This window comes from Giraffa tippelskirchi, chromosome 8 (assembly GCF_054371585.1).
Source record: "Giraffa tippelskirchi isolate mGirTip1 chromosome 8, T2T-mGirTip1v1.2.pri, whole genome shotgun sequence".
In the NCBI taxonomy this organism is placed as follows: Eukaryota; Metazoa; Chordata; class Mammalia; order Artiodactyla; family Giraffidae; genus Giraffa; species Giraffa tippelskirchi.
The window spans coordinates 33059520-33080266 of NC_137282.1; the positions used below are offsets into that span (position 1 = coordinate 33059520).

General features: G+C 38.5%; 1 protein-coding gene and 1 long non-coding RNA gene across 13 annotated transcripts in view; one reads left to right on the forward strand and one right to left on the reverse strand.

The window, feature by feature from the left end:
• Positions 1–1967: 1967 nt before the first annotated feature.
• LOC145518173 (uncharacterized) lies at positions 1968–16748 on the reverse strand. The gene is made up of 3 exons (XR_014062716.1): positions 16619–16748; positions 9444–9589; positions 1968–2372 (listed from the first exon to the last, which is right to left on the reverse strand). It is a non-coding gene; the product is annotated as an uncharacterized LOC145518173 (long non-coding RNA).
• A 187-nt stretch (positions 16749–16935) lies between these two features.
• Positions 16936–20747, forward strand: part of LOC145518172 (uncharacterized) — a 1384210-nt gene continuing 1380398 nt past the window's right edge. For all 12 annotated transcript variants that reach the window (XR_014062690.1, XR_014062689.1, XR_014062678.1 and 9 more), the window contains exons 1-2: positions 16936–16967; positions 20071–20142. The gene's annotated coding sequence lies outside the window, so the exon portion shown is untranslated. The remainder of the gene's footprint in view (positions 16968–20070; positions 20143–20747) is intronic.

Below are 20747 nucleotides of genomic sequence, written 5' to 3' on the forward strand. Positions count from 1 at the left end.
TCTCTGGGTTGGGAAAATCCCTTGGAGAAGGAAATGGCCACCCACTCCAGTATTCTTGCCTGGAGAATCCCATGGACAGAGGAACCTGGTGGGCTACAGTCCATGGGGTTGCAAACAGTCAGACATGACTGAGTGACTGAACAACAGTCTCATCAGTAACCCACTGTGGTCCTAACATCTGAGTTCTGTATTTGCTGCTTTCTTTCTTTCTCTGTGGTAATAATAGTATTATCCTATTGGTGCTTCCCTTGTAGCTCAACTGGTAAAGAATCCGCCTGTAATGCAGGAGACCTGGGTTCAATCCCTGGGTTGGGAAGATTCCCCGGAGAAGAGAACAGCTACCTACTAAAGTGTTCTGGCCTGGAGAATTCCCATGGACTATATATCTGTGGGGCCGCAAAGAGTCGGACATGATTGAGTGGCTTTGAAAAACAATAGTATATTAAAATTTTAATCTAAAATTGGGATATGTGATATTTCTCTTTTTCACTCATTACCCCCAAATTTTTGTTGTTCATTTACATATTTTGTTTGCTTGGCTTGAACCCTCTTTTCTCCCCAACTTCTCTGGAAATAGGTTGGTATTTGGCCCAGACTTGTAGCACTGAGTGGAAGACCCTGAAGATAGACACTAAAATAGTCAGTCATAACAACCCCAGCCTGCACATCCTGTTTTGTATTTGCTTCATTCTAATTGTAAGTCCTTTGAAGTCAGAGCCCACATATTCCATTATTTTTATATCTCACAGACTGCCTAACTAGGAGATTGGCACACACTAGGCAAACACAAGGCATACAATCAATGAATAATTGATTGATTCTGATGCTCTAATACACATCCATATTTGCTTCCGGGAAGTAGTTTAGTTGTTCAAGGATCAAGTTCTAGAATGAATAATTAATCATTTATCAAATGCCTTCAAAAGGCAAGGTCAAATGTGATAGAAAGGATGAAAGCCATTAGGAGATTGTTGATATGCACACTAATCCATTTCAGAAGTGTCAGTTTGCATTTGTTGGTGGTTAGTCTATAGAGCACTGCAGATTGCAGCTTTATCAGAAGATGCACTTTTCAACACCTCATTACTAGACTAGATAGGAATAAACCTCCCCCACACACTGGATTAAGTGCAATCTTCCTTCTTTGACTTCCTGGAACACCTTTTCTTGTTTCTTATCTATTTAAGGTGATTACATATTCCCTATTTGTAATGGAGTCTGCTAGTGGTCTCCTAGTACATTGTCCTTTTTTTTTCCCCATGATAATAGGAATTTAGGCTGAGTATGGGTCTGGCCAGGACAGTGTAACATTATCCATCCACTTTAGCAGCCATGTATTTCCGTATGGCTAAATTATGCAAATGACATGTACATGCAAATGAAATATACATCTTCTGAATTGTGCTCTTAAATGTTTCTTCTCCTTTTTCCTTTTTTACCTCTCTGCTGGCTGAAATGCAGAACTGGCAGGTGTACACTACTGCACAATGGCTTGGAGGTAAGTAACACAAGAAACTTGGAGCAGTAAGTTAGACCATGACTGGTCTCTGGGTGACTTTTTCTAATAGACCTATCATAGCAGTCCTGTATCTGCACTGGTGGAGCTTTAGATTAAAAAACAAAAAGCAAAGAAATTAAACAACAATAAATCCTATTTTATGTAAGCCACTATTAATATGAGATTCTCTTTTAAGGAGATTCATACTCTAACCAATTACCAGAGAAATTGATTTCAAGTTGAGTCTTGAATCAAATGGTTTATTCATGATAAAGGAAATGTGCTCTAAAGATTGACCCATACTTAACCATATTCAGATTTCTGATAGTAAGTCCATCATCGAAAAATAAATTTTGCATGATCATTTTTCTGATTAAAAAATTAGTCAGTATTAGTTCCTTTGGTATAAACTATCTTTAAACCCTTTATAAACTGCATCATGAACAATAAAAACTCATGATTCTTTTCAGCATAATGAAATAGAAATTTACTCATGTAGCATTTACTGCAGTCAATTTTACATAAATTTCTTTAACCCATAATGGTCATTTTTTTGTTTGCATTTTGGTTAAAGATCTGATAATAGATGGTGCTTTGTGGTTAGCTTGTGAATCCAGCATGCGTATCAGATGCGGTGCCTGTATAGTTCTAGAAACTGCACAACCTAATTGGCTAAACTGCATTTACTAGATTCATGTTACTTCAGGGATCAAATCTACCCTCTCCTGTGTGCTGCCTCATGGAATTATCAGGCAAGGGAACTGAACTCAACAAGAAGATAGTTCCAGAACGGGGTCACCTGATGAAAATGAATTCAGCTTATTTCTTCCTCTGTTCCAGTTGGTTGGTTTGCTCAGTTCACTGCTTTCTAAGTCTGCTCAGAGAAAGAAAGGAAAAAACATTTTTTGAATGTAATTAGGGCTGTATCATGGTGGGTTTAAATATTTAAAAAATTACTTATTTCAGATCACTTAAAACTTTTTTTATTATTAATTTAGCCACCCTGATTTTAAAACAACTCTACCAGTCATTTCACTAACAGACTGGATCGTAAATCTGTTTCTAATGTCTTTATGACCCCAGAAAGCAGAGATGAATTGAGCTGGCTTAATTGGCTGAAACACCGTTGAGATGTAATGTGTGTGATTTAATCAGCCTATGGCCCTAATGGAGTTAAGCACTCTGTCCACTAGGAAACCGTATGATCTTTCACCGAGTTTCTAAGTGCCGGCTTATTACTATATGAAAGGTATTTTCTTTCATAGTTTACTTGTGGCTTTGTATAGTAGATTAAAAGCAAAAAAATGTTTAGAGTATACATTTTTTTAATGGAAGAGTGACAGTAACATTGGTGAAAAAATTGAATGGTATTTTATCCTTTGTTGTATAATATTATAATTTTCCCTAAGCCACCTGTTGACACAGACCAAATTGAGCCCACTTTGTCCCAATTTCCTTTTGCTATTTTTGTCTTTTACTGTTCTTTAAGTAGTAAATTTACGCTGTCCATTGGTCAGTGTAAAAAGGGGAAGACAAAAAGTATCATCAATGACCTGTAGTACTAAAATTGAAGCAGGATATTCTCACTGTCCAGAGCTGATATTGCATGGCTGTTGCAGTTCAGTCACAAAGTTGCATCTGACTCTCTGGAATATAGTTACAATTTTCTCCCTTCATAAATGAAGGATAAGACCATCCACCAATAAGTATTTTGGTCTAAGATGTTGAAGTTACAGAATAATTTATCCTAGTGTGCAACACTGGCCAGAAAAATGTTTTGGTTTATATTACTGTCCAACTCTAATTACTAAGGGAGATAATTCATTTGGATCAATTTCCCCAAATGGATTTTAGGAAGAAAAGAAACTTTGAGAAGTTAAACCACTATTCTTGGGATTCCAATTTTGTCAGAGATGAACCACTTTGAGCTTGAGTATCAGCTGGGACACAGGGTGTGGGAGTCGTGAGAGTTCACCAGCAAAGCAACAGTAATGCAAACTGGTGCCCAGATCATGCTGAAAAATCATCCAGGATCTAAAGATATTCCAAGGTTAAATAATTTGCCTAAGGTGAAAAGCTAAGAAGTACCAGAGAAGGGAGAAAATTGTAACTATATTCCATAGAAAAATTCCCACAGAAACTTTAACATCCTAGATTGAAAGTTAATTTCTTATTTTTAAATGTTAAAATAGCAGTTTAAATGATGAAATAGCATGTGTACATATACATATTTGTGTAAATAAATTATTATCAAGGAACATAGTATCAAAGTTTACCAAAAAGATCAGTGTGAGAAATCAATTTTCTCTTTTTTAATGTTACCTAATTTTTCTTTTCTTAATAATTTATATTATTTTCCTGGAATAGTTGATGTTTGATTTTATTTATCAATGCTATAGAATTGATTACCATATTCCCCTACATAAATGTAGATTGTATTCTTATCTATTGAAATTAACAGCATTACCTTCACAATGATTCCAAAAGAAATTACAATAAAAACTAAAACCTATTTTAAATTATTTCAGTTCAACTCACTTCAACAAATATTAATAAATACCTGCAATCTATAAGCCCTTCACTGTTCTGGAAATCTTCATAATTCCTGATAAAATAGGGAAAATTATACTGCTTCCTCTTTGAAATTTTATGCTAATGAATTTGTAAATTGAACATCTGATAACTTGGCTAAATGTCAGTCCCTTGAATTTTAATTTACAAAGCAGCTTTTGGCAAATAATTTAACCTCAGTTTCTTGGTCTCATCATATGGCCTCTAAGGTCATTTCTATTTTCAAAAAAAGTGGTGACACTGTAAAATAATTGGTGAGAATATACCTTCTCATGGATTTTAAAATTTAATTGCTATTTAGTTATTTTTAATGCAAATATTAAAACCAGTGTAGTAAGATCATATATCCTATTTTTAGAAAGTTAAAAAAAAAAACTTGAAAACCTCAAAACTAAATGCTAAATTTAATTAGTACATTATTTTCCTGGAAAGCAAATGCTTTATTTTGTTACTCCATTTGAATTTAGTGTAATTTTATAACTATTATGCTTTTTTCAAATTGATTCCTATTGACTTTTATATGAAACAACTGACAAAAACAGTGATCTTGACACATACTTGATTCCTTTCCTAACAGCTTATTTTTGTTTGATGCAATGTATATTTTAAGTATAATCAACACAAAGTATTAACTATCTTGCGTTCATTGGATTATATACTGCATGCATGCTGTCACTTCAATTAGGTCAGACACTACAGCCCTATGGACTGTCACCTGCCAGGCCCCTCTGTCCATGGGATTCTCCAGGCAAGAATACTGGAGTGGGTTGCCATTCCCTTCTTCAGGGGATCTTCCCAACACAGGGATCGAACCCGGGTCTCCTGTGTCTTCTGCATTGCAGGTGGATTGCTTACTGCTGAGCCACCAGGGAAGTATATTATGTACTGGTTATGTACTAAAAGTGAGTGATACAAAATGAAGCTACTATTAAAAAAAAAAAAAAGCCTATCTTTTCTTTCCCACTTTGAATTACATGTAAATAGAATTAAAAGTTAAGTGCTTAGAACATTAAAATTGAGTTTATAGACACTTTGAAAGAAGTATGTTTATTTTTAAGGAAAATTCAATAAACTTCACTCAAGGAAATAACTAAGATAGCCAAATATCATTTGCCAAATTTTGTGATTCAGATGATTTTTCCTGCTGCTGCTGCTGCTGCTAAGTTGCTTCAGTCATGTCCGACTCTGTGTGACCCAATAGACGGCAGCCCACCAGGCTCCCCCGTCCCTGGGATTCTCCAGGCAAGAACACTGGAGTGGGCTGCCATTTCCTTCTCTAATGCATGAAAGTGAAAAGTGAAAGTGAAGTCACTCAGTTGTGTTCGACCCTTAGCGACCCCATGGACTGCAGCCTACCAGGCTCCTCTGTCCATGGGATTTTCCAGGCAAGAGTACTGGAGTGGGTTGCCATCGCCTTCTCCGCAGAAGATTGCTGGAGAGGGAAATATCCTTCAATATAGCTGGTTTTCAGTATGTTTTAATGCATGCACATTTTACTTTTTGTTTATTATTGACAGTGGTTCATATTCACAATTACAAAAAAAATGCATTCTTTGTTTTACCAATAAAGCAAATAATTTCCCTCTTCCCTCTCCACTTCACCCCCTGTATTTTTTGAAAATAAATAATGGGGTTTTTACTTGTTTTTTCATTTCCAAAGAAATTAACTACTTCCTTATCATTAAGGTGTAAAGTTCAAAATCTTCATTGTCATTGTTCGTTAGTTGCTAAGTTGTGTCTGACTCTTTTACAACCCCATGGGCTATAGCCCACCAGGCTCCACTATCTGTGGGATTTCCTCGGCAAAAATACTGAAGTGAGTTGCCATTTCCTTCTCCAGGGGATCTTCCTGACCCAGGGATTGAACTGCATCTCCTGCAGGCAGATTCTTTGCTGCTGAGCCACCAGGGAAGCCCTCAAAGTCATAGATATTCTTAGTTAAGGCTTATGGGTTTATTTCTTCATGCATTCATTTAATAGGAAAGTTCTATTAGAACTTGCATGGCTTCTTAGCTATTTTATTCTGTAGATCTCCAAGAACTAAAAGCTATATCCAAAGCTATTTCTAGACAGCTCTTAGATTTGTTACACATATTACATTTATGACCCGATTCCCTTCATCACAAGCTAATTGTAGTTATGTTGACTTTATGAGACTGAGATATTTAAGAGTCTTATATTGAGTCTTTCTCCAAGTCACTTCTCAAATCTGTAGGATTTACTGGGTGACACAGCCATAAATGTCTCAGCTTTAAGGCATCTTAGTTTATTTAGATATTTTAACAATGAGTCTGATGACCAGAGCATTGATTCAGTATTTGCCACCAGGCTGAGTTCCAATCGGCCTTGACTCTCCAGTAACTTTTCTTTTTATCATTTATTATTTGAGATTGAGGAAGACTTTCCCTTTCTAACCCTGCAAGTAGCCAGCTTTCTGTATTTATTCTCTTTTATTCCTGCTATTTCTCCTTCTTTCTTAGACTGCTTCTTTTTTTTATACTCCATTCTCCAAATGCAGTCTTCTTTTTAATAAACAGAGTCAACACTACTTTTACAATCTCTTTCCTGAGAGCTATTGCTTCTTTAGGTAAACGGCCTTTTTCCCAAGTTAAGAGAGGCAAAAGTTTACCAAATTATTTGCTGTTGTACAATAGGGATCACCGGCATCTCATCCTGCAATATCTATTCCTTTCCTACTTTCCAATCAATCATTAAGACAATTGGAGAAGGAAATGGCAACCCAGTCCATTATTCTTGCCTGGGAAATCCCATTGACAGAGGAGACTTGCTGGCTATAATCCATGGGGTCACAAATGGTTGGACATGACAGCGACTAAAACAACAATTAAGACAATGCCACATTTACAATGTTTTGTTAATAGCAGCACCCATTAGCTGTATATGTCAAGAGGGTCTAGCTGTAAGAACAAAAAATAATGGCTTATTTCTCACTTGGCTTTATACATTTATAGGATTCTGGTGGTGAAAGTGAAGTCTGATACTGTAAAGAAGAATATTGCATAGGAACCCGGAATGTTAGGTCCATGAATCAAGTAAAGTGACGTGGTCAAGCAGGAGATGGCAATAGTGAACATCGACATTTTAGGAATCATTGAACTAAAATGGATGAAATGGATGAATTTAATTCAGATGACCATTATTTATCTATTACTGTGGGCAAGAATTCCATTGAAGAAACAGAATAGCCCTCATAGTCAATGAAAGAGTCCAAAATGCAGTACTTGGGTACAATCTCAAAAACAACAGAATGATCTCTGTTTGTTTTCAAGGCAAACCATTCAACATTTCAGTAATCTGAGTCTATGTTCCAACCACTAATGCTGAAGAAGTTGAGGTTGATCAGTTCTATGAAGACCTACAAGACCTTCTAGAACTAACACCAAAAAAGATGTCCTTTTCATCATAGGGGACTGGAATGCAGAAGTAGGAAGTCAAGAGATAACTGGAGTAAAGGCAAGTTTGGCCTTGGAGTACAAAACAAAGCAGGGCAAACGCTAACAGAGTTTTGTCAAGAGAATGCACTGGTCATAGCAAACATCCTCTTCCAACAACACAAGAGACGACTCTACACATGGACACCACCAGATGGTCAACACCGAAATCAGCTGTATATTCTTTGCAGCTGAAGATGAAGACATCTGTTCAGTCAGCAAAACAAGACCAGGAATCCACTATGGCTCAGATCATCAGTTCCTTACTGCAAAATTCAGGCTCAAATTGAATAAAATACAGAAAACCATTCGGTCATTCTAGTATGACCTAAATCAAATCGCTTATGATTATACAGTGGAGGTGACAAATAGATTCAAGGGATTAGATCCTGAAGAACAATGGACCACAGTTGATAACATTGTACAGGAGGTGGTGAACAAAGCCATCCCAAAGAAAAAGAAATGGAAGGAGGCAAAGTGATTGTCTGAGGAAGCCTTACAGACAGCTGAAGAAAAAGAAGGAAAAGGCAAAGGAGAAAAGGGAGAGATATACCCATCTGAATGCAGAGTTCCAGAGAAGAGCAAGGAGAAACAAGAAAGCCTTCTTAAGTGAATGATGCAAAAAATAAATAAATAAATAAAGGAAAACAAGAGAATGGGAAAGACTCGAGATCTCTTTAAGAAAGCTGGAGATACCAAGGGAAAATTTCATGCAAAGGTGGTCACAGTAAAGGGCAGAAATGGTAAGGAAGCAGAAGAGATTAAGAAGAGATGAATACACAGGAGGATTGTACAAAGATGTTAATGACCTGGATAACCACAAGGTTGTGGTCACTCAGCTAGAGCCAGACATCCTGGAGTGTGAAGTCAAATGGGCCTTATAAAGCATTACTATGAACAAAGCTAGTGGAGGTAATATAATTCTAGCTGAACTATTTCAAAGCCTGAAGAATGATGTTGTTAAAGTGCTGTACTCAGTATGCCAACAAATTTGGAAAACTAAACAATGGCCATAGGGTTGGAAAAGTCAGTTTTCATTCCGATCCCAAAGAAAGGCAATACCACAGAATGTTTAAACTACTGCACAATTGTGCTCATTTTACATGCTAGCAAGATAATGCTCAAAATCCTTCAAGCTAGGCTTCAACAGTATGTGAACCAATAACTTTCAGATGTGAAAGTTGGACTTAGAAAAGGCAGAGGAATCAGAGATCAAATTGCCAACATCCATTGGATCATAGAAAAAGCAAGAGAATTTCAGAAAAAAAAAAAATCTACTTTTTCTTCGTTGACAGTGCTAAAGCCTTTGACTGTGGAGATCACAGCAAACTGTGGAAAATTATTCAAGAGATGGGAATACCAGGCCACCTTACCTGCCTCCTGAGAAACCTGTATGCAGGTCAAGAAGAAACAGTTAGAACTAGACATGGAACAATGGGCTGGTTCAAAATTGGGAAAGTAGTATGTCAAGGCAGTCTATTGTCACCCTGCTTCCTTAAGTTATATGAAGAGTGCATCATGAGAAATGCTAGGCTAGATTAAACAGGAGCTGGAATCAAGATCGCTGGAGAAATGTAAACAACCTCAGATATTCGGATGTATGATACTCAGTTGTTGCAGTTGTGTCTGACTCTTTGTGACCCCATAAACTATAGCCCTCCTCTGTCCATGGGATTCTTTAGGCAAGAACACTGGAATGGGTTGCCATGCCTTTCTTCAGGGGATCCACTGATCGAACCCATGTCTCTGATGTCTTCTGCACTGGCAGGCGGGCTCTTTACCACTAGCTCCACCTGAGTATCCCAATATGCAGATGATACCACTCTAATGGTAGAAAGTGAAGAGGAACTAGACAGCCTCTTGAGGAGGGCAAAAGAGAAGAGTTAAAAAGCTGACTCAAAAGTCAACATTCAAAAACTTACCACGGCATCCGGTCCCATCACTTCATGGCAAATAGATGGGGAAATAGTGGAAACAGTGACAGATTGTATTTTCTTGGTTTCCAAAATCACTGTGGATTGTGACTGCAGCCATGAAAATAGAAGATGCTTGCTCCTTGGAAGAAAAGCTATGATAAACATAGAGAGTGTATTTAAAAAAAAAAAAAAGACTTCACTTTGACAACAAAGATCCACATAGTTAAAGTTACGTTTTTTCTAGTAGTCACTTATGGATATAAGAGTTGGACCATTAAGAAAGTTGAGCGCTGAAGAATTGATGCTTTTGAACTGTGGTGTTGGAGAAGACTCGAAAGTTCCTTAGACAGCAAGGAGATCAAACCAGTCAATCCTAAAGGAAATCAGTCCTGAATATTCATTGGAAGGACTGATGCTGAAGCTAAAGCTCCAGTACTTTGGCCACCTGATTTGAAGAACTGACTCATTGAAAAGACCCCAATGCTGGGAAAGAATGAAGGCAGGAGGAGAAAGGGATGACAGGATGAAATGGTTGGATGGCATCACTGACTCGATGGACATGAGTTTGAGTAAGCTCTGGGAATTGGTGATGGACAGGGAAACCTGGTGTGCTGCAATCCATGGGGTCGCAGAGTCGGACACGACTGAGCAACTGAAATGAACTGTTATGTGCAGTTAAGCCCTGCACTTAGCTGTGTCACTACTTGAGAAAGACAGAATGACACCATTAGGGTCTTAGCAAATTCTTAAACTCAAATGATTCTCTCTAGCTGATGAATCGCTATAGCTTAGGTATAGCTCCTGTTTTGTTAGCTTACATGAAAATGATATTCAATGATATCATTTGACATATTCTCTTAAAGAGGGCTCTGGGGTCCTTCTGTAACCTTGTCTTCAAGTACCACATCTCTAGTCAGTAAAAAACATTTTATTACTTATTCTGATTCATGGGTGCACTGAGCCTCTCTGCCCACATTATTTAATGTTATTTCCATATGTTCATAGGCACATAGTTTAACGGGCATTATGATATATGGTTAAGTGGTGTAGGTGACATCTGATAGTAATCTTTGAGTCAATAAAGGGACCAGTATTTTAAAAAACGAATAAGCAAACCCTAGCTGTAGAAGCAAGAAAGAGAACATTATAAAAGATTTAAAAGCAAGGTACATGTTTTCTGTTCCAGTAGCCACTTAGTACAGCAATAAAATCTGTTCTCAACCCTATTGTAAAGATTTGTCTATGGACTATAGTGTAGCAAATTTGTTTAAGGAGATGGCATAATATTACCATTTAAGAATGATTTCCCAAGGTTAGGTTTCTTTCACTTTATGAAAGAAGCAAAATGAAAATGAGTATTAATAATGCAGAGTAAAAGTATATCTGACATATTGTTGTTTTTCACAGAAAATATTCTTCTGATCAATCTAAGGATTGAGAGGCTAATAAATATCATTAAATCTTTACTCATTTGTCTTTTATTTAAAGTGAATGATATCTCTCCATTTTTTAGTTTTTCAGTGTACCAAAACTGATCCAAATATATTACATTGCAGTGGTTATCTCCCGGGATAAATCAAAATGAAACTATTTTAGGTGATTATAATGTTTTATATCTTGCTAACAAAGATGTATGCATTTGTCATAATTTGGCAAATGTGCATTTAAGATTTGTGCATTTCATTGTACAAAAGTTTTCATCAAAGAAACAAATCTAAACAATACTGAATTCTAGTTGGTGTTATGAATAGTGAAATATTTGGTGGAAGTGTTTTGCTTCTGCAATGTACTTTTATTGCATCAAAAATAATATGCATGGATTACTATGTGCTAAATCACCTAATGTGTACCATACATGCCACTGGTAGAATCTATTGCTATTGTATGGGTGCACGCTGTAAAATTCTTTTAACATTTCTGTATCATCAAAATTTAATTTTTAAAAAATGTTAAAATGGCATAAAAGAGAGGATTTTGTTATATTAAACTCTGATAACAATCAAGGAGAGATTTAAAGAAAACTATTTAATGCAAATTATTTATTTATAAGAAAGGAGTGAAACTGTCTGAATAAAGTGACTTACCAAGTAATATAATGATTTGGTCAACTTTTTCCCAAACAGAAGGAAATACAGTTTTCATTCCCCTCCCCCCATAGAATGAAAAAGTGTACCAGGAAAATCACTTCAATGTGGTTTCTTAACTGGAAGCAGTCAGTAGAGAGACCAAGGCCAGTTAAAAACTTGCTAGTTTTGCAAGAAATCAATCTCTATCTCAAATGAAATTAACAAGATATTTCTGATTGATACCCACTAATATGAACAATTGTTACCATTAAATATTCTTTGTGTAACTTGCCTGCATAACCATTCAAGAGAGTTACTCAGCCAGTGGCAGTTTTTCTAAAACTCTAGAAACTGAGAAAGTAATTTTGAACTTCATTACCTGTCCAGTTTCTTAACTTATCCAGTTTCACACATGCTTGAATCTGTGAGAAAATTATCATTCAATTGAGTTTTCTTATATGGAAATATATTACTATTATAATATGGTATCATGTCCCAGTAATTAATTTTTAAAAAGAAATATTATTAAAACTCTAATACATTATTAATAGTTTTCATAATAGTTTAGCAATAGAGGCCTAATATTTGAGTGTTTATCACATACTAATGAAATACCTTTAGCATTTATATGTGCATAAGATGCCACAAATGTTATTAACTTTTACATTAGTCATTAAAATGTCACTTGAGATGAATTTGCAGCATTTCCTCTGGCTATTTGGATTTAAAAGCTATTGAAGAGTCTTCTAAGTAATCAATAAACAAAGAAAATATTTAGAGAAAAAACTTGAAAGTACTTGAGTATTTTGTAGGGAAAAGGATGGTAAGAACTAGCTGTAAAGAAGATAAAAACTAATGAAGGTACTGGTATTACTTTTGTACCAATTAGGCTATTATGAAACTTTAATTTTATGTTTGAAACTAATAAAGTTTATGGCACACCATGAAAAGTCAACTTGGAAGTATTATGTTTGTGTCACCTAAAGAATAGCTGAATATAAACAGAACACTGATTTTCACTTTTCAGGGTGTGAAATAAACATTTTGACTGTGTTTATCTTTAATTCTTCATGATTTAAGCTGAATTTCTTACAGCATTTATGAAAAATAAAGTAAACCAATATTTTATCATTTTTGGTGAACTGCCTTACTTTGTATAGTAAAAGGACTGAAGATTTTTCTCATAAAATTATAAAGCAAAAATTCTAGTTTTGGTGATCCGATTAGATAATTTAACACGATTTTTTGCCTCGGTATCTTTAACTCTCACTTAAGTATGCATTTGTTGTTGTTGCTGCTTAGTCACTAAGTTATGTCTGACTTTTTTGCAACTTTGTGGACTGTATTCCACCAGGCTACTCTGTCCATGGGGTTTCCCAGACGAAAATACTGAAGTTGGTTGCCAATTTCCTTCTCCAGGGGATCCTTCCAACCCACAGATAGAACCCGCATCTCCTGCATTGGCAGGTGGATTCTTTTCAGTTGAGTCATCAGGTAAAAGTTCTCAAATTGTCAGCCACAGGCATGTTCTCCTTTGACATATTTCTAGAATTCAGTATACATAATAACTGTGAATAAACCAAAAGATTGCTTGGTTTTGTGATTAGCATAGGGTTCAGGTCAAAGTCTTAGGGGGAAAAAAAAAAGAAAACAACTGTTGTTTGCTGCTACTGCTAAGTCGCGTCAGTCGTGTCCGACTCTGTGCGACCCCATAGACGGCAGCCCACCAGGCTCCCCCGTCCCTGGGATTCTCCAGGCAAGAGTACTGGAGTGGGTTGCCATTTCCTTCTCCAGGGCGTGATAGTGAAAAGTGAAAGTGGAGTCACTCAGTCGTGTCTGACTCAGTGACCCCATGGACTGCAGCCCGCCAGGCTCCTCCGTTCATGGGATTTTCCAGGCAAGAGTACTGGAGTGGGGTGCCATTGCCTTCCCCAACTGTTGTTTAGGATTCAGTTAATATTTCCAAATTTGTTTATTAAATTAAAAAATAAATTTATTTATTTATTTATTTATGGCTGTTTTGGGTCTTCATTCTGCGTGCAGGCTTTTCTCTCATTGTGGGGAGTGGGGGCTTCTCTCCAATTGCGGTGAGCAGTCTTCTTGTTGCAGTGGCTTCTCTTGTTGTGGAGCATGGGCTCTATGGTGCACGAGCTTTAGTAGTTGCAGCATGTGGGCTCAATAGTTGTGGCCCATGGGCTTAGTTGCTCAACAGCAGGTTGGATCTTTCCAGATCAGGGATCACACCTGTGTCTCCTGCATTGGCAGGTGGATTCTTTACCACTGAGCTACCAGGGAAGCCCTGTCTATTGTAACTTAATATAGAGTACCATCTCTTAGGACAATAGTATCCAAGAATTTATTTTAAAAAAGCGCTTAGTATATTGAAATGGTTTTATAAATATAATTATATGTTACCAAGTATTAAGGATGCTAATAAATGCTTTTTGTTTTTGTTGTTAATTCAGTAGAAGAAATAACACTGTTTTGGGTATTAATGTTATTTTATTGCAACAAAAATTACAATTGCTAGTACTGGAGTCAAATTAGTGTTGCCTGGAGCATACAGTAGATAGGGTAACATTTTTTTTCAAATAATATATTTGTAAAGCTCAGAACTCTGATTAGACAGGGCTTCCCTGGTGGCTCAGACAGTAAAGAATCTGCTTGCACTGTGGGAAATCTGGGTTCGATCCCTAGGTCAAGAAGACCCCCTGGAGAAGGAAATCGCAACCCACTCATATTCTTCCCTAGAGAATTCCGTGGACAGAGGAGACTGGTGGGCTACAGTCCATGGGGTCGCCAAGTGTCAGACATGACTGAACAACTAACACATACTGATTAGATATGTTTTCAGTTGCTGAGCAATGCTTAGAAAAATTTAGGTCATATTTAGAAACTTGGTTTCATAAGAAAATATACCATCTCCTTCAATATTAACTACCACTCTGGCAAAAATTAGTTTTCCTGTTTCCTTCTGTTATCAGCCTAGTAGCATTCCTAATGGGCAGGGAATAATGAGTTGAGAATCCCTTATGGCAAATCAAATATCAGATGAATACACCTTACATATTTCACATGCAGATAACAAAAATATGTGTATTTTAAATATTTGGAATTTACCACATTTAACAAAATAACTTCATGTATTTGATATGCTATTGGCATACTCAATGCATTCCTCTTTCTGTCCAAAGAGAAGGTGTTCAGGTCTTTGAAATGATGAATACTTCATCTTTTTTCTGGGCATTAGTCCAATGATCAGATGCTTGGAGAAGTCCACATAGATTTATGATTGCTAGTACAAACAATTTCTAATTAAGATCCTTTAATTGGGGTAGTGAGAAAAAGTATATATGCCTTCAATAGGAAACAACAAAAAGTATACAATATTCATAATTACTTAATTTTTCATTAATTCAATAAAATAACTTTCATTAATTCAATTCAAGTCATATTACCATGTTCAGTCTTTAACAATCTGTAAAAACAGACTCCTTATTTTCATTTGGGAAAACTGAGCCTCAGATATGTTTTGTGAATGCAAAAAAATCCAGGAAAAGACGTTTCTAAGTAATTGAAAGACACTTTATTTCCCGATAACATCCATCCCCATTAATTCCACTTTTTGAAAAACCTGTTTTCACTGTAAGTGAGGTGTTTCCCAGGTGGCTCAGTGGTAAAGAATCCACCTGCCAATTCAGGAGCTGCAGGAGATGCAGGTTAAGCCCTGGGTCAAGAAGACCCCTAGAGGAGGCAATGGCACCCCACTCCAGTACTCTTGCCTGGAAAATCCGTGGATGGAGGAGCCTGGTAGGCTGCAGACCATGGGGTCGCTAAGAGTTGGAAACCACTGAGCGACTTGACTTCCACTTTTCACTTTCATGCATTGGAGAAGGAAATGGCAACCCACTCCACTACTCTTGCCTGGAGAATCCCAGGGACGGGGGAGCCTGATGGGCTGCCGTCTATGGGGTCGCATAGAGTCGGACACGACTGAAGCGACTTAGCAGCAGCAGCCAGTACTCTTGCCTGAAAAATCCCATGGACAGAGGAGCCTGCGGGCTACAACCCATGAAGTCTCAAAGAATCATACGTGACTGAGCACACAGGCATATTCACTGTAAATATGCAATTCCCAAGAAGACAACACATTCATAGTAAAATTTGTCCTTGCAAGTACAGTGATAAAAAAGCAACAAATGCCTTGTCCAGCTTGAAATGTGCCTAGTCCAAATCCGTTTTGGAAGAATTAGGTTGGAAAAATTGAGTGTAAAATATAAACAATTTTTATATCAATAACATTCCAAAGAGGTAATATTTTTCATTTCTTGGTTTGAATTTTCTTTGAGAAAATATGCGTGGAGAATCTCATGGACAGAGGAGTCTGGTGGTCTACAGTCCATGGGTTGCAACGAAGGGGACACAACTGGGCGTCTGAGCACACGGCACACATTTTTGTCTAGTTGCTGGATGTTCCTTTGCTGCAAGAGCAGTGAAAAACTGTCTTCACAATACATGCACAAATGTGATACTGACGTAAAGAGATGGCGAAAATTTCTCCTTGTACTTGCGTGGCTGAGGCCCGCCTGCGCTCAGCCTTGGATGAAAACGCATTCCGGTGCCCAGAACCTGCCCAGCATGAGGAGTGAGGAATCTGTTCCCTCTCCGCCAGGCATACCTTGCCCAGGGATGTTGGAGAAAAATGTTGCCGTCCGGATCCCCCATCCGCCACCCTGACTGAGCGGACAAATGCGCCCTACGAGGATTGGCTCTGCGACGGGTGGCCTCACAGCCCCACGCTTCTGATGGCGTGGCAAGGCAGCTCACTCCACTGCTGGTTGTCCTTGGCTTAAATAGATTTTTTTAAAATTACCTTCACCTGTTTCTGTAGGCTTTTTTTTTCTTTAATGTGACTACTAAATGTATGAAACTACGTCTGTGGTTGTGTTTCCTGTTATTTTTCCCTTTGGGCATCACTGCTCTAGGGTTTTTGTTTGTTTGTTGTTTTTCTCTAAGTACTAGTAAGTCTAGGATTTTGAACTTTTTTTCAAGCGCTGGTGGAAGTAGTTGCCTGAGCCATGTCTGAAAACGTAGCACAACAAAGCTGCTTTTAACCTGGATTATCTTCTGTATTTGCTCATCTTGTCGTAAGGCAAGGCACTGCTGCAGCCCTTAGCAAAGCCAATGCAGTGTGGGTTAGCTTTGCGCCTCCCCACCTCACACACGTACCAGGCAACAGTTACCCGGAGACCGTTAATGATCCTGCTTTCCATTGGTCAGGGCTGCGCTAGGCTCCTCCCCCAAGCCGTCAACTGTCAAAGAGTGACCGTTAGTGGTTCTGCTCAGCCATTGGTTGATGCTGCAGCGGACCCCTCCCACAAGTGGAGCAACTGTCGCTGAGCAACTGTTAGTGGGCTAATCCGCTAACTGCCAGTGAAGTGGTGGTCCTAAGGCAGAAAGTGAGGTAAGAACCGGATTCTAGCCTTCTCCCTGGGGCCCTCCAGTTAATCTGGCCTCTGGCCAGTGGGTGAGCTGGAAGCCCCGGGAACAAGCCATGAGCTGTGTCCTGCAGGATTCCAGAGCCCTCGCCAAGGTCACCCACTGGCTGGGCCAAGGTGGCGGTGACCCTCTCCCTGACTCTGCCTCTGCTCTGTCACCTAACATGGCAGTCTGCGGGAACTGCCCTGCCATCTGGGTGGCCTGAGGAGCCTGAGTGCCAGCTGGATTTTGGGAGCATGGCTCCCTCAGGGATTATGGCTGGACAGGGTCTGGGGACCCAGCCCTGAGAGAGCCGCCGGCTGAGATCGGCCTCATCTTATCAGGACCTGGACCTCGGAGGATGACAGTTGTGCCTTGGGACCTGGCTCTTTCTTATCAGACAGAGAATAACACTTGTTTGATAGAGATTTACAGGAACATGGTTGCCTGACCATGACCTGACTGAAGAACAAAGGCTCTGACACCAAGAAGTTTGCAACAGCTCACCACATCCCTCCCTCACCATTCCTAGAAAAGGGCTTTGCTGAGAGCTCTCAGGGGAGCCTGGGGTTTTTAAGGCCAGAGCCACCTGTCTCTTTGCATGGCCCTCAAGGCAATGGCACCCCACTCCAGTACTCTTGCCTGGAAAATCCCACGGACGGAGGAGCCTGGTAGGCGGCAGACCATGGGGTCGCTAAGAGTCAGAAATGACTGAGAGACTTTACTTTCCCTTTTCACTTTCATACATTGGAGAAGGAAATGGCAACCCACTCCAGTGTTCTTGCCTGGAGAATCCTAGGGACGGGGGAGCCTGGTGGGCTGCCGTCTATGGGGTCGCACAGAATCGGACACAACTGAAGCGATTTAGCAGCAATAAACCGCTTATTACGGAGTCCACGCTCCTTCTGCTCACAGCATGACCTGCCAATAAATTGAGAGAGGAGCTGTTGGAGCAAGGAATGCTGACTTTAATTGGAAGGCTAGCAGACTGAGATGGTAGACTCGAGTCTCCTAAAACCATCTTTTCTCAGTCAGAATTCTATACAATAGGCAGGGGGAAGGGGCTTTCAATGGCACTGACCAATGGCAGAACAGTGCTGTTAACCGGTTGCTGGTTGACAGTTGCTCACTTGGTTGGGAGGTTGGGGGTGCACCGGGGTGTCCTGAGCAACAGCTGAGTGGGACTGTTGTAGCTGGCATATGTCTCAATGGAATGTGCAAGCCTGAGCCACGGAGGGAAAGGCCCCTTATGCCTTTGGTCCCACGCGGAGCCACTGTTACACTTTCTTTGTTCCACATTCTGAGGCTTTTGTATTATTTGGCTTCACTGTGTCCTGAGTACATGAACTTGCATTAGGTAATAATCTGAGGCATAGAGTGAAGTATAAGGGAAATATGGGGAAGCATGAATGGAGGGCCAGGTAGTGATTCAGCACTCAGCATCTATTATCCAGATGAAACACAAACCAATAACTAAAAAGCCCACAAAAATGAAAAACTGAATGCTAACCAAGAAACCAGAAATATCTTCATAACCCTACTTTCTGATTTGAGGCCCAGTCTTTTAATTTGCTAAGTACCCACCAGATGGTTCAAATTGGGAAAGGAATGCTTATTTCTAATGTGAAAAACTTAAATAGAGGAGAAGATAAAAATAAGATCTTGTCCTTGACTTAAACTCTCATTAGTAATTACATATATTGAGTTTTTATCCAAATGTTTGGAATTAAATTACTAGCAAATTGGTTCAAACTATATCACAATTAGTATGTGCCCACAGTATTATTTATCTTAAAAGATATAATCGGAGGAACCAGACACTAAAAAACACACAACACACTTAATAGCTTAGATAGTATTTTACATATGTATTAAAAGGCTGTAATGAATAAAACTACAGAGGCAAAACCAGACCTTTGAGGTTTGCTTAGAAATCTCATTTAAATATTTTTAGAGGCACTAATAGCATTATTTATATATTATCACCATTAGGTAGGGTTAGGATACAATTAAAAAAAAAACTCAAAACTTTTATATATGTATATAAAGGTTTCTCTATTGAAGTATTCTGACTGTTAAAATCTAATTTTAAAATATCAGTACATGTTCAGGTCAGTTCAGTCTCTCAGTCGTGTCTGACTCTTTGTGACCCCATGAACCGCAGCACGCCAGGCCTCCCTATCCATCACCAACTGCCAGAGGCTACCCAAACCCATGTCCATTGAGTCGGTGATGCCATCCAACCATTTCATCTTCTGTCGTCCCCTTCTCCTCCTGCCCTCAATCTTTCCCAGCATCAGTGGAATGAGTCAGCTTTTCGCATCAGGTGGCCAAAGTATTGGAGTTTCAGCTTCAACATCAGTCCTTCCAATGAACACCCAGGACTGATCTCCTTTAGGATGGACTGGTTGGATCTCCTTGCAGTCCAAGGGACTCTCAAGAGTCTTCTCCAACACCACAGTTCAAAAGCATCAATTCTTCAGCGCTCAGCTTTCTTAACCGTCCAACTCTCACATCCATACATGACTACTGGAAAAACCATAGCCTTGACTAGATGGATCTTTGTTGGCAAAGTAATGTCTCTGCTTTTTAATATGCTGTCTAGGTTGGTCATAACTTTCCTTCCAAGGAGTAAGTGTCTTTTAATTTCATGGCTGCAATCGCCATCTGCAGTGATTTTGGAGCCCAAAAGTACATGTAATCAAATTAATATCAGAAATCATGAGAGACTTATAAACTTGAGTGAAATCTTAAAGTGGAATAATTTTAGCAGCTGTATAATTTTACCACAGTGTCTAAGTTCTGTAAGAACCAATTTATAGAGGAAACCATCACATTTTGATTTATACATTTTAGTTGAAACTTATTTTTACATATTCTTTAGGGTGTTCCAAATGCATTTATAAATATTTTTCATTTTTGTTGTCTGCCTTTCAGAGGTTTTTATTTTCACATAAAACAAACTTAGAACTCAGTAAGTTACCAAAACAAAGAGTTGGATCAAATAATCAAATTTTTCTAGTATGAAAATATTCACCTCACATCCTAAATCTCCTGACTACCAATTTGTTATTCTATGTTGAATGTAGGATCACCGAAGAGAAGAATAACAAGGTCACTTCTTTGAGTTGTCTGTGGATGGGATCTAATAAACTCCCCAGGTGAGAGTTATACTTTCATACAATTCTGAACAGGATGATGAGGCATTTAATTTTTGTTTAGATCTAATGGGTACATAATTTACTTCTAATGACTGAATGATTTCTGCTCATAAGATCCCTAGGAACATAATTTCTGTTAACGATTTTGATTTGATAATATTTGAGTTTACCGTTTTGCATTCCCAACTGACAAATATATTCAGGTAAGGAAGTGACTACTACTTAAATGCTCCTGATTGTCCCAATTCTTGTACTTCCAACCATCTCAGGGGGCAGCTAGTCTCCCAAATGAGGAAGCCAGAGCATTGTAAGCTTGTCTTTGAATGGACAAGAGCCACTTCCCTATGCGATATTCCATTTTTTAAAGAGATGCATTAAGATGTAATCCACATATTATATAATTTTCCCCTTTACAGTTTACAATTCACAGACCATATATACCATAATTTCATTGATATGAAATGTGCATAATTGGCAAATCTATAGGGACAGAAAAATAGATCAGAAGTTGCTGGCAACTAGGGGTTGGTGGAGCCCAATGACTATTGTCTTGGTTTGGGGGATAAAAATGTTATAAAATTAGATTATAGTGATGGAGGTGCTTT